Below are 13,862 nucleotides of genomic sequence, written 5' to 3' on the forward strand. Positions count from 1 at the left end.
ATCCAGACAACAAAGCAGAACTTTTAGTGACAAGACAGGTAGTTCTCGCATGATCTTGTAATTTTTGCCTCATATCTGATGCTAAATATATATATTTTTTCAGGGGATTTCCTTGTGCCTTACAAAACTGGTATGAGCTTTCTTCAGTTCACTGAAGACTTTTACGAATGAAATTTGTTCCAGTTAGAAAGCTACAGTTTAAAACTGAAAAAAAGTTAAGCGATATAAAATTATAGTAATTTAATTTTGTCCAGATGTCCAGACTTCCTCAGAGTTAATGGTGGAAGAGTGATTCATCCTGATGTAGAACTATCTACCTTAGGCTGATAAGTAATTCCTTTTGAGGTGCCAATCTCCCTTCATCAGCTAGGAAAGTAGACAATGCAACTGGTTAGAAGCAATTTGTTTTGCACCCTGAAGTACTAAATTTTTTGAAACTTTTTTTTTTAGTTTTTAAGTTTAGGCTCCCACACAATGTACACAGATTAAAAATTGGGACCTGAATGATTTTGAGACTGTATCCTATCTCCCTAATAGCTTCTTACAAATTTTGCCTTAGCAAAGGAAAAGAGATTGATCTACACACATACACTGACACAAAAGAAAAATCACCTCAGCCATTACAGAATGTAGACATATTAATACCAACATGTGGAAACATTTTAGCCCAGTTTAATAAGGGAAGAATAAAAAACAATACTGATCAAATTGACACTCCTGCCTCTGCAGGCAAGGACAGTATATCTGCAAGCATTAAGTGTTTTTAATTAAAAATGGCATTTCTTTTGAAATAAATGCTGCTTCATTCAGATAAGATATCAGTAAGATTGATTTTGAGTAGGAGTTTATAAATCAGTATTTTCTCAGTTTATTTTAATATGGCATCAACAAACTGTACCAGCTTTTAAGAAGTGTTGACAATCCCCTTTTCCTGCTCCTCTGTTACGTAGCTTTAACAAATTACAATAATCAACACATGGTTTGCCATGGATCTTTAAGGAAACAGCCACTACCTTTTCAAGTGCCATTTAAGCTCTTTTATTCTCTTCATCTAAATTCCATCAACTTTTGCATGTTTCAGATTTCAATAAAAGCAATTTAATATTTTCAGCTTCCCGTGGCCATTTCACAAACCCATGTTGTGCCAACAAATCAAAGGAACTAATTTTCTCTTGCTCAGTGTGTACTTATAAGCAAAGACAAATTAATCATCTACAGTAGGTCTAGTTGGCTAATGATTTATATTGTAAAATCAGTGTAATACCACTGTTATTTCCCCCTCCTGAACTGAAATAGGAATCACAGATGGTGAAGCAGTCACAGATGGCCACTGGTATTGGGAAGTGCTATTAATAACACAGTCATTAAAAGCTCTACAATACTTTATGGAATTAATATTTTCAGATGGTAGTTAAGTTGCTGATGCATAAATCTCATTGTCAGATGCATTTTATAAAAAAATCCCCATATTTTGTTTATAGATCTCTCTGTATATGAAGAAACTTAGACTAACAGGTATTATAGGAAGTACCACTTGCTTTTAAAAAAGTATTGATAACCACTAGTTCTCAGCTACTATTCTCACAAAAGGCAAGTCTTAATAATTTTCACTTGATATTTATATTGGGACAAGAAAAAAAGTATCTTAGTACTGTGATAAAATGTGTGCCTTTTTCTTCTTCTTCCTGGATATTTTGATCATCACTTATATTAGCATGATCCCTGGGAAGTGGCTTAGTATATTGAAGGGAAGTTCAACTGCAGTATTTTGACAGGTAACTTTAAAGTGGCTGTTGTTAGTTTTTGCATTTCCTTTGAATTTGTTAAATAGAATGGAAAAAAAAAAAAGACAAGCTAGGGCTGATCTTTGGCAAATTCTAATCTCTTTATCAGAAAGAATTGGGAGTGGAAAGAGTAATTCTGCTGTCTAATCCTATCCCTGTATTTTTGGTTTTCGTCTCACATTTATAATGTTACGCCCATTTTACATTTGAAGTACCCAAAGGAAAGATGGGGTAGAAACCTTGATGAGACCACTCTGGAGCCACATACGCCTATCAAACACAAGCAGGCGTTCTTAGACCTTAAAACCATTGGTTAAAGGTTAAGTTAGATGTCAGACAGACAACCTTAGCAAGTTCTCTGACTGAATAAACAATTAAGTTTTCTACTACATTTTATCATGCTTTTCATCTTAATTCTAGTCAGTTTACTTCTAGCTATGTATTAGTATCCTTACTAATTTTTAAAAATAATTTTTTGTCTAGCAAATGATCACTCTAAATGTTGACCATAACTTTCAAAAACTAGAAGTAAATTATTCTGGTTTTTGTTTTACCATGACGTTCATATAAATGTTATTACTTTTTTGCTGACCCTTTTAAAATTTTACATTAGTCTGGGATATCCCTTCAGGATTGACTTAATGGTAATCAGATCTGCTTCTGAGGCAAAGCTGACCTTGTCAAAATAAGGCCAAAGGTTGTGCTTGAAATAAAGCCACAGAGATGTTCTCCACAATACTACAAACTAAAGAAATGAGGAACAAACAGTCTTCTCCTTCCACCACCACTCCTTAGGCCTAAGAAAGTTTTGAAATAAACACAGGAGAAAGTCTTCTCAGTCTTGCAGTTCAGTGACAAGATAACATCACAGTAAGGAAATGAAAACACTGAGCTGAAGGTTGCATGCAAACAGATTTAGCAAAACCTTCCTTTTCTGCCTTGCCAGTACACATTAGTCTTGATGTGAGTTTGAATTTATAGAGGTCATCTGGACAACGGCTTGTGAACCCTGTTAACTTGTGTGGTGACTTCAGAGTAACTCCTTTGCAATGACCATTCTGTTCCTTACAAATCTTTCTAAAAATACCTTTTTCTCATCTATTTTCATCTCTTTTAATTTGATGTCATTGTTGACAAAGCCAGCAAGCCTCTGACCCACTACAGAATCAGTCAAGTACTAGAAAATACTAGTATGTTCTGCTGCTTTTTATCTGTTTTAAAGAGATAGTTTACTTTGGGGGACAGAATGACTCAGGATACCTGGGGTAAATTTTTACCTCTAAACACTGTGTTTGATTCTAGCTACACAATCTTTCTTGTCCTCTCCTCAAATGAGTTTTTGAACATGATATGCTCCTCTCCATTCAGGTAGCCATGTTTGGATATTAGCTTCATTTGCTCAGAAACTCAGCTTTCACACTTAAGCATACAACTCTTGCACACTTCTTGCATGTTTTGAATTTTTCTAGTAAAAATGTAATCCTTATTATTCATTCCTTTTTTAAAATTTTCTGTGATCACAACAGAAACCAACTTCTTCAGTCCTCTTTAGAGTTGACAAAACAGACCTGCACTTATATATATACATTTTGTATAAGTAGGGAAAAATCCTGAAAATAATGTATACAATATGCATTTCCAGAAGCCAATTACAATTGTGATGACAGCATCTTATTAGTTTTCCATCACCAGACTCTCTATGTAATAGACATGGTGATGTCAGACTACTACAGCCTGTGGTGCTGTGAAAAGCAAAGGTAAAGTGGATTACAGATGAGGCTACTCCTCTGCCACAGTCCCCAGAAGACTGAACAGCATGGTGAAAATCCTGTTCTATACTGTAAAAGAACAAAAAATAACCCTCTGCAGGGGTAGGTTTCCTGACACATTTAATGCTGATTTGCAACAGACTTGAAATGTCAGCAGAAAGTTGGCTGTATCCTGATTTTTCTGCTACCAGAAAAAAAATGCAAATAATATTTTTTGTCCTCAAACAAGGACCATGAAGTCTATAAACTTGCTCAGAAAACTTATGACTAGCATCAGGTTGAGAGATGAATGCTGATGCGTTAAATGAAATTACTGGGAATAAACTGTTTTGATCGGATGTCAGGTAGTGGAGGGATAGAAATTACTCTCCCATTCAGAAAAAAAATCACCTACTTTCAAGGTGAAGCCTGTGCTGTAGCTCGCTTTCCAGCTCTCAATCTTGGATTTTTCATGTAACAAAAACCTTCCCAAATGCAACCCCTCCAAAACCCCAAAATGCACAGTTAAAATTACAATTGTAATACAGCTGTTCTACTTATAAAGGGTTGGAATATGTTACTCAGTATTACAGCATGTGCTCTTCATTGTTAGAAATCTATCAGAAGGAAGAGTCGGAAATTTTGGCAATTCATTATTTTAAACATTTAATTTACTACAAAGAATCCATGAAAATCTGTTATCATTCATTAAGGATTTCTCGGTAATTTAACAGTATGTTTAAAATTACTTGCAAATGAGACCTAACTCCTAAAGATACTAACATAATACACTAGTATTAGATTACTTCATTTTAAGTATGGAATCCTTAACTACATCTTCTTATAGGTACAGAGGTTCTGAATGATGTTTTTTAACTTGTCCTGTGCAAAGAAAGTTTCTCATGTAAGATTTTATGGACACTTCTGGACTTAATATCTATTATGTGGTAACTGCTGATGAGAAGGGATTAACAAACATTAGAGCAAGAATATTGAGAAACTTCTCTGGACTGTCTAAGGCTGACATAGGGGCACTTCTACGGCATGAAGAACCACAGAGGATGGGAACCCTCCAATGAAGCCATCAGGTTAAGGGAAGCAGATGAGTTGTGTATGGTAAGAAAAATATACAGAAACGTATATAATAAAAGCTGGTCTCATCAGCAGTGCTGAGAATGGAGTAATATACGCTCTGAACAAATTCTAACCAATAGTAAAACCTTATCATACCATACAACCAGTACTGCCTTGGCTTGTGTGCCATTGCTGGCAAGGGTACTGGAAGATTAATTTGATGAGCTGAATTTGGCCTTGTATCTGGGACTGAAATACCCTGCTTCATGAGTAATATACTAGAGTTTCCTTTAATGTAACTCTTGTCTTTTTCTTTTCTGAAAGTATGTTGCTCTGGGGGCTGAGCAGTCAGGCAGAAAACTGGTTTCTAAATCACTACACAGCAGCACTGAGATGAGTCTGATTTTCTGACTTGTTTTTTGGTTTTTGGGTTTTTGTTTTTGTTTTTCCCCACTCCTTTGGAGGCCTCTGAAGTTAAATTTTTTTTCTATTAACACCAATATACAATTTTTAGAACTAGTCCATTCCAAAACAATAAGATTTTTTCAGTTGTTTTGCTTTCCTTCATGTCAGTCAGAGTCACTCATTTCTCAGATAAGCATATTTGTACTTTCCATCCCCTTACTCCTTTCATTTTCTCTGTGAAATTGTTTGAAATTGCCATTTCCACTTCAAATGCAAGGGGGACAGCACAGTGCACTTCCTAAGAGCTGACATGATGTGAGATATCAACTTCTTTCCTCCGTTAAACACATAAAAGCCCATATGCTTCTTTTGATCTTGAGGGGAGAAGGGAGAAATTCAAAGGAAATTTGATAAGCAAACTACAGACAGATGTGGCTCTTACACTGTGATTTTCAAAGGGATCTAAATCTACATTTCATCTACTTTATGAGAGCAGATGTAATAGCTGTTCCCAGTTGTTTGCACAGAACACAGTTTTACACAGACTAACTGATTTGTGATTCATTGGAACAGGACTGACAAATTTGCCTGTAAAGGGTAATGGGGCAATTCCCTTCTCAATTTCTAAAAATTAGAAATAGCAGTTTAAATCAGCGGTAATACATTATTGAAAAATCAGTTTGCGAGAAGAAAATGAAATCCAGTGTTTTGAAACTTTGATCTAAATAGTGTAATTGGAACAAGATTCCATGTATGTGCATTCAAAAGGTTTTAGACAGCATACACATTATTCACAAGCTTGCATTTTAATTCCCTTACCCTACATGTACAGATCACATCTATACTGTCTGCTTTTTCTGCTCACCGAAGACGGTGCTTTTTCCCAAATCCCTAAGTACAATTCACCACTTTTTGTAATTTTCTTTCATAGCTTAAGCCTTATGCAAAAGGGAAACATTTCTGGCTAACTCACAGTACTGTTACCTTCAAAACTCATTATTTTCTTTTTTATTCTAAATTTATTTTCCCCTCTGCTATCCTTTGCTATTTATCTCTGCAACCATATTACTTGTCTTTGCAAGGTGTACTGGGATAGGAGTTTATGTGAGAGATTCACTATTCAATTATATTAAAGGTATACAGAAGTACAGGTATCTCAGTTACTTTGCAATAGGGAAAAGTCTCTGGCAGATTGATTCAGACAATGGGCATCTGTCAAGCCAACAGAAAGAGTCAGAGTTGAGTACTGCTTCTGCATTGAAATCTCTTTACCCAGTGTGCTCAGTATTTTCCCCACTATTCAATCTCTGAAAAAAAGAAGAGAAAGAAAAATAAGGAAAAGGAAGGGAAAGAGGGAAAGGAGAGTAGAAGGGGGAAAGCCTGTCCTCAAACCAGAAGAACATGGTCAGAATTTCTTTTCTGAATGACAATTTCCGATTTCATACTTTGCTATAAAAGGCTTGAAAACATTGCAGGAAATATACAGCTGCTGTGTAGGTAATACCTACTGATGCCTCCTAAATGCTTGTCTTTATAAGCTTTGTACTAAGATATGTTAAATATTCTCAGGTATTTTATTTATATATCAGTATACCAGAAACTATTGAGGGACTTCACAGAAATAAAATACTATTCTACCCTTGTTGCAATACTGTGTTTTCAGTATCAACTCTGACAGCTAAAGTACTACAGCTCTAGTCCAGAGCCAAAGCCTGATAAAGAATTTAAAACAAATCCCTTTGTCTGCGAACCAAAATCTTTCTCATTTTCTAATTACTTTTAAGAAGATATCCAATTTTTGTTTAAAAGAAAAACGGAACAAAATGATGGATTTTTCTATACACAATCTTTGACATGACTCAGGAAAGTTTCTGAAGAGGAGATTTTTTAAGCATATTCTACTTTGACAACCCAAAAGATTATGATATAAATGAAAAAACAGAGAACAAGGTATATAGGCATCTAAGTATTGCATAACAGTAACTTGAACAGGAGAAAGATTCACTATATGGAGAAATAAAAATGGTAAAACTAGAATTCCTCTGAGGTAGGTGCTTAACAAGACAAAGCCTGCAGATTCACGGTGACTATGTACTACTACACTATAACATTGTACACTGCAACTACACTGCAACATAATTAGTGTTTCTTATCAGTCATCGCTTCCTTTTCTCCCCTTTGTAGTTTCACTGATAGTTTGAAAGGCATTTTACATAAATACAGAACCGAAAACACTCAGAACTTCTCTGCTTTATCTGTTATCAAAAGTTCTATGAATGTGGATGGACAATTTGATGCCTGTGATAGATTAAGACACAGATATTGTTTGCGCATGATGAGCCCTGTCTCCAACACAACACATTTTTGGATTTAACTGACTAATAAAAAAGAACTGTACCTTAGTAATGTGTTTCAATACAGAGGCAATATGATTCTGCCATTGGTAATTGAAACAAGCTATATTAAAGGATATTGTACCAAAATATTAACTGTTAGCTACTTGTGGCAGTAGAGAAAGGCAACTTTATCTTCAAATAATAAAATCCTTGAAATAAATCTTTCTGCATTGAATGAAATAGCCTTAGCAGGGGCTCATTCAGTAACAGTAATCAATAAAACACTGTTTCTCATTATGTAACACACAAATCATTATGTGTCATACACCTCAGTCAGAATAATACATTTTATTTGAAACTCAGATCTCATCTGTTGAAAATTTTACTGGATTATAAAGCACATTTTCCCAGTAGATGAGAATATACTTTAATTTTTTTTCCTTTGCAATCCAACTGAGAATCCTGGCCAGAAAATACTCGTGAGAAAAATTCAGAACAGTTTATACTTATCAATATGATATGCATATGCTGAATTAGCACCATCTGTTTTCAACAGATATGAGGCTACTTCGCAAACTTTCAGCTACAATTTAAAAAAAACCAAAACAAAACAACAACAAAAAACAACAAAAAACCCAGCTAAAAAATCCTGAAACAATCAACACCAAATCCCCCTTTATCTCTGAACGAAAGGAAATATCAATCTTGTTTTACAGGGGAAAAATCCCAAACAAAAATGGTGTGAGAAAATCTTGGCTTTTTCTGCCTCTCCTTCACTACAGACTTCCTCCAAAGCATGGTAGCTGATGAGACACCACATGCTGTGCCACAGCCCTTGTTTGTTCACAAGAGTTAGGATTCATCTGCCCAAGCAGAGGCATCATGTGCAGAGTTAATCTGAGCTAGTCCTCCAGACTACTGAACTGGAAGAAAGTGCAATTTTTCTTCAGCTCATTCCACAGTCACACCTGCTTCTCTTGCCAACTGTGGAAACAGCCACATGTAACACAGATGTCACCTGTAAATGTCTCAAGACAGGAGGTCATTCCCACTCACCACAACTAGAGAAATTTCAATTCCTGCTTTTGGCTCCTCATGAAATATCTGCATGAAGCAGAGTTTTAATCCTTTTTTTTTCAGGAGTCTCACCACCACCTCTTCAATTCTTCAGAAATTACGCCTCTCCTCAGCAATCAAAAGTTCTGGGTTTGGCTCAGTTTGATTGTTCAGGCAATATTTACTTTATTCTGCACTCATGATGCTTTACTTGCCTAGTCTAAGATTAAAGGTGGTAGACTGAGCAGTGCCCTGATTAACCACTTTCTCTAAAATGTGGTTCATGCTGGGGAACAATGGCCATGTAGCTGCTGCTGTAAGGCACAGATCAGACAAACTCACCAAGTGCCCACATACCTAATTCAGGCCTTTCCGTATCCATCACATCTAAGCCTTCTTTTTGTCTTTTCTGCTCAGCCCTGGATTCATCCATACTGCTGTGCACCTGCAGAATGGTCTGCATCAAATTCCTCCCTCTCTTTCCAGAAGTGCCTTAAAATTACCAATGCAACACATTCAGCTGTAGGAAAGCATATTTCTTATCCAGCTCTGGTACTATATACCATGGTTCCAATATTACACACTGTTAGAATAGAATAGAATAGAATAGAATAGGATAGAGTAGAAACAAAACAAAAGGAAGTTTTGGAAACTCTCCTTGGTTGCTGATACTTGTCTTTCAGGCTTCATTCCATTCCAACAACTCACCAGCTTTCAGGTCTTGCAGTAAACTCTGCATAACCCCCTCTGCCTCAGCTGGACAAGTTAATTTCTCCTTCAGTTCAGGCTGCAAGTATATTTCTCTCTCTTCTCTGCAGTTTCTCAGTGTCTCCCTTAAACTTCCTTCTGCCTGAAAGTTCTTTCCTCTCTGCCTCCACCCCTCATTTTCTGAAGCATAAGAATTCCCTCTAAAATACACTCAGTTGATCCCAGGGCAGGCGTAATCCTCACACCTTTTAAAGAAATGTAGCTGAACCTGACAACAGACACACAGAGTAGATCATCTGCCACAGATGGCTAAACTTACGAGGTGTGAAAACTACTCACAGTATGTCCGGATTTTCCATTACACTTTTCTACAGCGAGAACATGTACTAGCCAGACCACACAAAACTCCATATTCCTCCTATTCTTATTCTCATATAAAAATGGCATTTCCACTTTGATACAAATCCATTTCCAAGTGACACAAATTAAACAAAACCAAACTAACCTCTCCTCCCAACCCACCCCTAACCTTCAAAAAGCCAACTTTTTAAAGTAAGCAGTAACACTTAAAAAACACATGAATAAATCTGCTATACTGATACAACACAGAGCATCTTCTCATGGAAGAAGAACAGCTTCCACTCTGTTATCCGTTAAACAGATAACAAAGTGAATCAGATTGCTTGTCTTTTTTTTTTTTCCCAAACAAAAGTATTTTAAAAGATATGAAACCATTTTTTCAGAGTTTACTTTTTGTTTGTTTTTTTTACTTTTACATGTATTCTACTTTCTGTGGATACTGCACCAGATTTAATCCATGGAGCTGGGAAACAGAAATGGCAAATGCTTCATCATTTGTATTTAAAACCAGATTGGACATCAACTCCATCTCTTCACCAAAGAAATCCAGACAAGGCACTCAGCTCCATCTTGATTAGCTCAACTGAATAGAATTGAAAGTCCTGATTTTTAGAACATCCTCTATCTCCTCTTTTTAAGCACACATGGAGATAATATTTATATTTGATTATTTTACTAATTATGAAATATAATTTATATTACTAGCACTGAAATCTACATTCATTTTCAGAGGAGGAAGTATTCCACTCCTGGATAAATTGCATCAGATGACAACCTTGTATGCAATGTGATATTTAATCCAACTGTGTAGAGCTGAGAAAGAAGAAAGCAGTAACCTTTAATGAATTTTCTTCCTACTATTTTAATAGCAATTATACTATTTTAGAATCATGACCTTCCTCTTCTCATTTCTGCTTATTGTGACAAGCAGGGCAGGAAGATAGAAAGTTGGCAAAGACTACTTTTAAACACTAATGAAGCAAAAAAATACAGAGAAGGCAGCAAAAAATCCAAAGTTAATGTGAAAGATGTGCCATTTGCAGTTTCTAAACCTACATATGAAAAAAAAAAGGGGGAGAAACAATTTAATGCAACAGAAATATTTCAAGACACGAAATAAAAATGAAAATTCTTATGGTTGGCCTGGAATCTAGGATATATGTTCACTGCATGTACAAAAGGAAAAAGGCTCTTTTCTTCCCCCTCACTTTCAGATCTCCTATTATTCTTGTTCCAAACCATTCTTTGTCCATTGATCCCATAGGTCAAAAATAATCCAGGTAAAAAGTAGCTCTACTTGAGTATATGCACATGGACTATACCAATTACCCTAAACCTGCAATGTAATGTTTCTTACTATACAGAAACACAGGAAATTATCAGTAAAAGATGTTCACAGGATAATCACAGATCTGGGTTGGTTCCATTCTCCATTGTTTTTATGTGTTTTATTCATGGTTTTAAAATTTCTAGCAAACCTGGAGTTTAAAAAGAAAAGAAAATTAATGAAACCCTGAAATGTCTGTAATCATCCAAATGCACATTCTAGACAAGTGGAAGAGCAAGAGCTGAAAAATTAGTCTACACCATCCAAAACTAATGGCTACTGAATATATTAGTGACATCTTTTCTTCACAAATTATCAGGCTTGGCAGTCATGTCATCCAGTATTTTTTGGGTCCAGAGATGTTAACAGAAAGTCAAATTATTGCTCTGAAGTCTCAAATAGTCTGACGTTCACTGGGACCTATAGCAGCCTGAGGCACAGTGTGATGATACATCCGTTTACAGATAAGAAATGGCACTATTTATGGGTTGAAAGCAAAACTGTTGGGTGCAAGTGTGATTTATCAGAGATGTGCTCCCAAACACTGAAAAAGGCAGAAGTGACTAATGCATTTTAGCTGGTGAGGATGTCAGAAGAAAACGTTTCTGGAGACACAGATCTCCAACACAAAATCTTTAAGGAAATTATACAAATCAAGAACAAGTGAGGGCTGTAGAGTATCAGGATAACCAAGACAAGAACACTTATAAGTTAATATTTAGATAGAAAACAAGAAAAAATGGCTAAGCATGAAAACGGTTCTTCTAAACATTCATTGCACAATGCTACCACTGAGAACTTTAGCTAGGCTTGTAAAATTCAGGTGGGGATGCACTCCTTTATCCCCAAGGTCAGAACCACTTATCTTGTGGAAAGAGGTCTTGACTTTTAAAAAACAGTAAGTCAAAGGATGGAAAGACAAGAAGCACAAACTTTAAACAGTTGAATTCTGAAAGTCACCACCCAGTAACAGGCTACAATGGTATGTTTAATAGCACTGTAGAGATGAGGAATGCCTATTTGAAACACTAAATAACTGTATGTTAGACAGTGTCTGATGTAGGAAAACAGTTTTGGTTATTAGTTCACCTACATAAAATAAATGGGTGCAGAGACTTTGTCTAAATTTGTCTCTTTTTGAGTCAAATCTGATTTTCTGGGCATCCTAATATTATTAGCCTTTAGGAGCACCTAGATCTAAATGAGAAAATTAAAAAAAAAAAATTCTATTTCATATTTTGTGAATTGTGAATAATTTTGGTAATAATTTGGTGTTATTCAATTATGAATATTTTATATTATTAAAGCAAAGAAACATCTATTAGCTGAAATATTTTGATCCTGAAAAAAAAAAAAATTATGTTTAAAGGGTCTCAGCTTTATTAGCCATGTATTTATTTGCCTGTGAGCTAAGACTGACAAAAAGTTATTGTTTAGCATGAATCATGCACTGATATTTAGAACCTTGGACAGATTAGAATAGTGAACATCAAGTCATCTTCCATGATGAACATTACATTATATAATTTCTAAGTCATCAAGTCAAGTACCTAAATGGTTTTACTTCATTTTCAGGTGGCATTTTCATGTTCATAGATCTTTGATAAGACTATAAACAAAACAGCCTTTCTATAAACACTACAGAGCTCATAAAATTTACAGCACCAGCTTTTTGTATTTCATCAGGAAATATGAAATAACTTAATTTGTACATCCCTCTTCTGAAGGCATGGCAATCTTTCTAGTACCTTGCTGTACCTATAGCAGCCAGGAACCAGGCTGCTGAATAGTGATGAAGATTATCTCAAATGGTGAGGCACTGATGGCATTTACCTCAGAATGCATCATCTAGGAGCTCTGTGTGTTAGTGTGCAATTCCTTACTGTGTTGTTTGAACATCATTTTACACATAAAGACTAAGTATTGAATTAATGATGAAACATTTTTCTTTATCTGCTCTGCTCTCTTTCTGGAAAACATTAAATCACTTTGTATCAGTTGACAATCTCATTTTTTACTGAAAATACATGACTTAGTCAATGTTGCGGAGAAAAGGCTGAATTAGATGGATTTTGATCTGAAATTGTGTTGCAGATTCTATACTCACGAAACTGATTTCCAATTGTTGAACTGCATGTGAGAAAAACAAAACACTTGAAAACCTTCAACTTGTTCTTAAGTCTATTCTTCCATCTGTATAACCAGCTCAGGAGAAACTAAAAAGCACAGATTTCAATTTGCTCATCCTCAGCCAGCCACTAAATTTCCAAACTCTGTTTAAACGATGAATGTTCTGAACTGTTGGAAAAGCATTTCTAACATACTTCTTTAAAAATGTTTTGAAGTTTAATACTAAATTATTGGTAATCCTATACTTTCAGCGAAAAACGTGCAACTGATGACAAAGACTTTCAGAAATAAGGACCAGAAATACACAGAAATATCTGAAAACATTTACATGTTTCTCCCCATTACATAAGTACAAAATGTTTAAGACAATGAAGTTAAAACATACTTGATTTCAAATTTCTACTTTTTTTGAGGACTCCTTTCTTGATCCACCTTATTTCTTAATTTATTACTAACTCCAATATCTGTGTAATATAACATATCAATATGGTTAAGATACACATCAAAAGTTACTAGAGACTGATAAAAACAGAATCACAAATTTGATGCAAAAATGAGACTTCCAGAGTCTCAGCTATTCTATATATTATATACTATATACTATATTCTATATTCTATATTCTATATTCTATATACTATCACTGTATTTTTTTCTCTACCATACAAAACTCATTTCTTTCTGCCTGCGCAAACTTTGAACTTCTTCAATATAAAATTCAGATTTAAAGGTTATTTTCTACCAGTAAATCGCCAGCAGTACTATTTCAATCATTTAAATGAATTGCCCTCCTTCCTGTTCCCCACATTCTATCAGTTTAGGGGTTCCATGTTTTATAATAATCAGAACTGAGAAATTTTGTTCTAAAGAAAGTGAAAAAACCCTCCTCATATTTGAATTGTGGAATAACTAATTAAAAAAAAAAAAAGTCTAATT

The 13,862-nt window shown here is 35.1% G+C and overlaps 1 protein-coding gene across 1 annotated transcript in view; it reads right to left on the bottom strand.

The window, feature by feature from the left end:
* Positions 1-13,862, bottom strand: part of PCLO (piccolo presynaptic cytomatrix protein) — a 327,932-nt gene that overhangs the window by 142,453 nt on the left and 171,617 nt on the right.

This window comes from Corvus moneduloides, chromosome 4 (assembly GCF_009650955.1).
Source record: "Corvus moneduloides isolate bCorMon1 chromosome 4, bCorMon1.pri, whole genome shotgun sequence".
Classification (NCBI taxonomy): domain Eukaryota; kingdom Metazoa; phylum Chordata; class Aves; order Passeriformes; family Corvidae; genus Corvus; species Corvus moneduloides.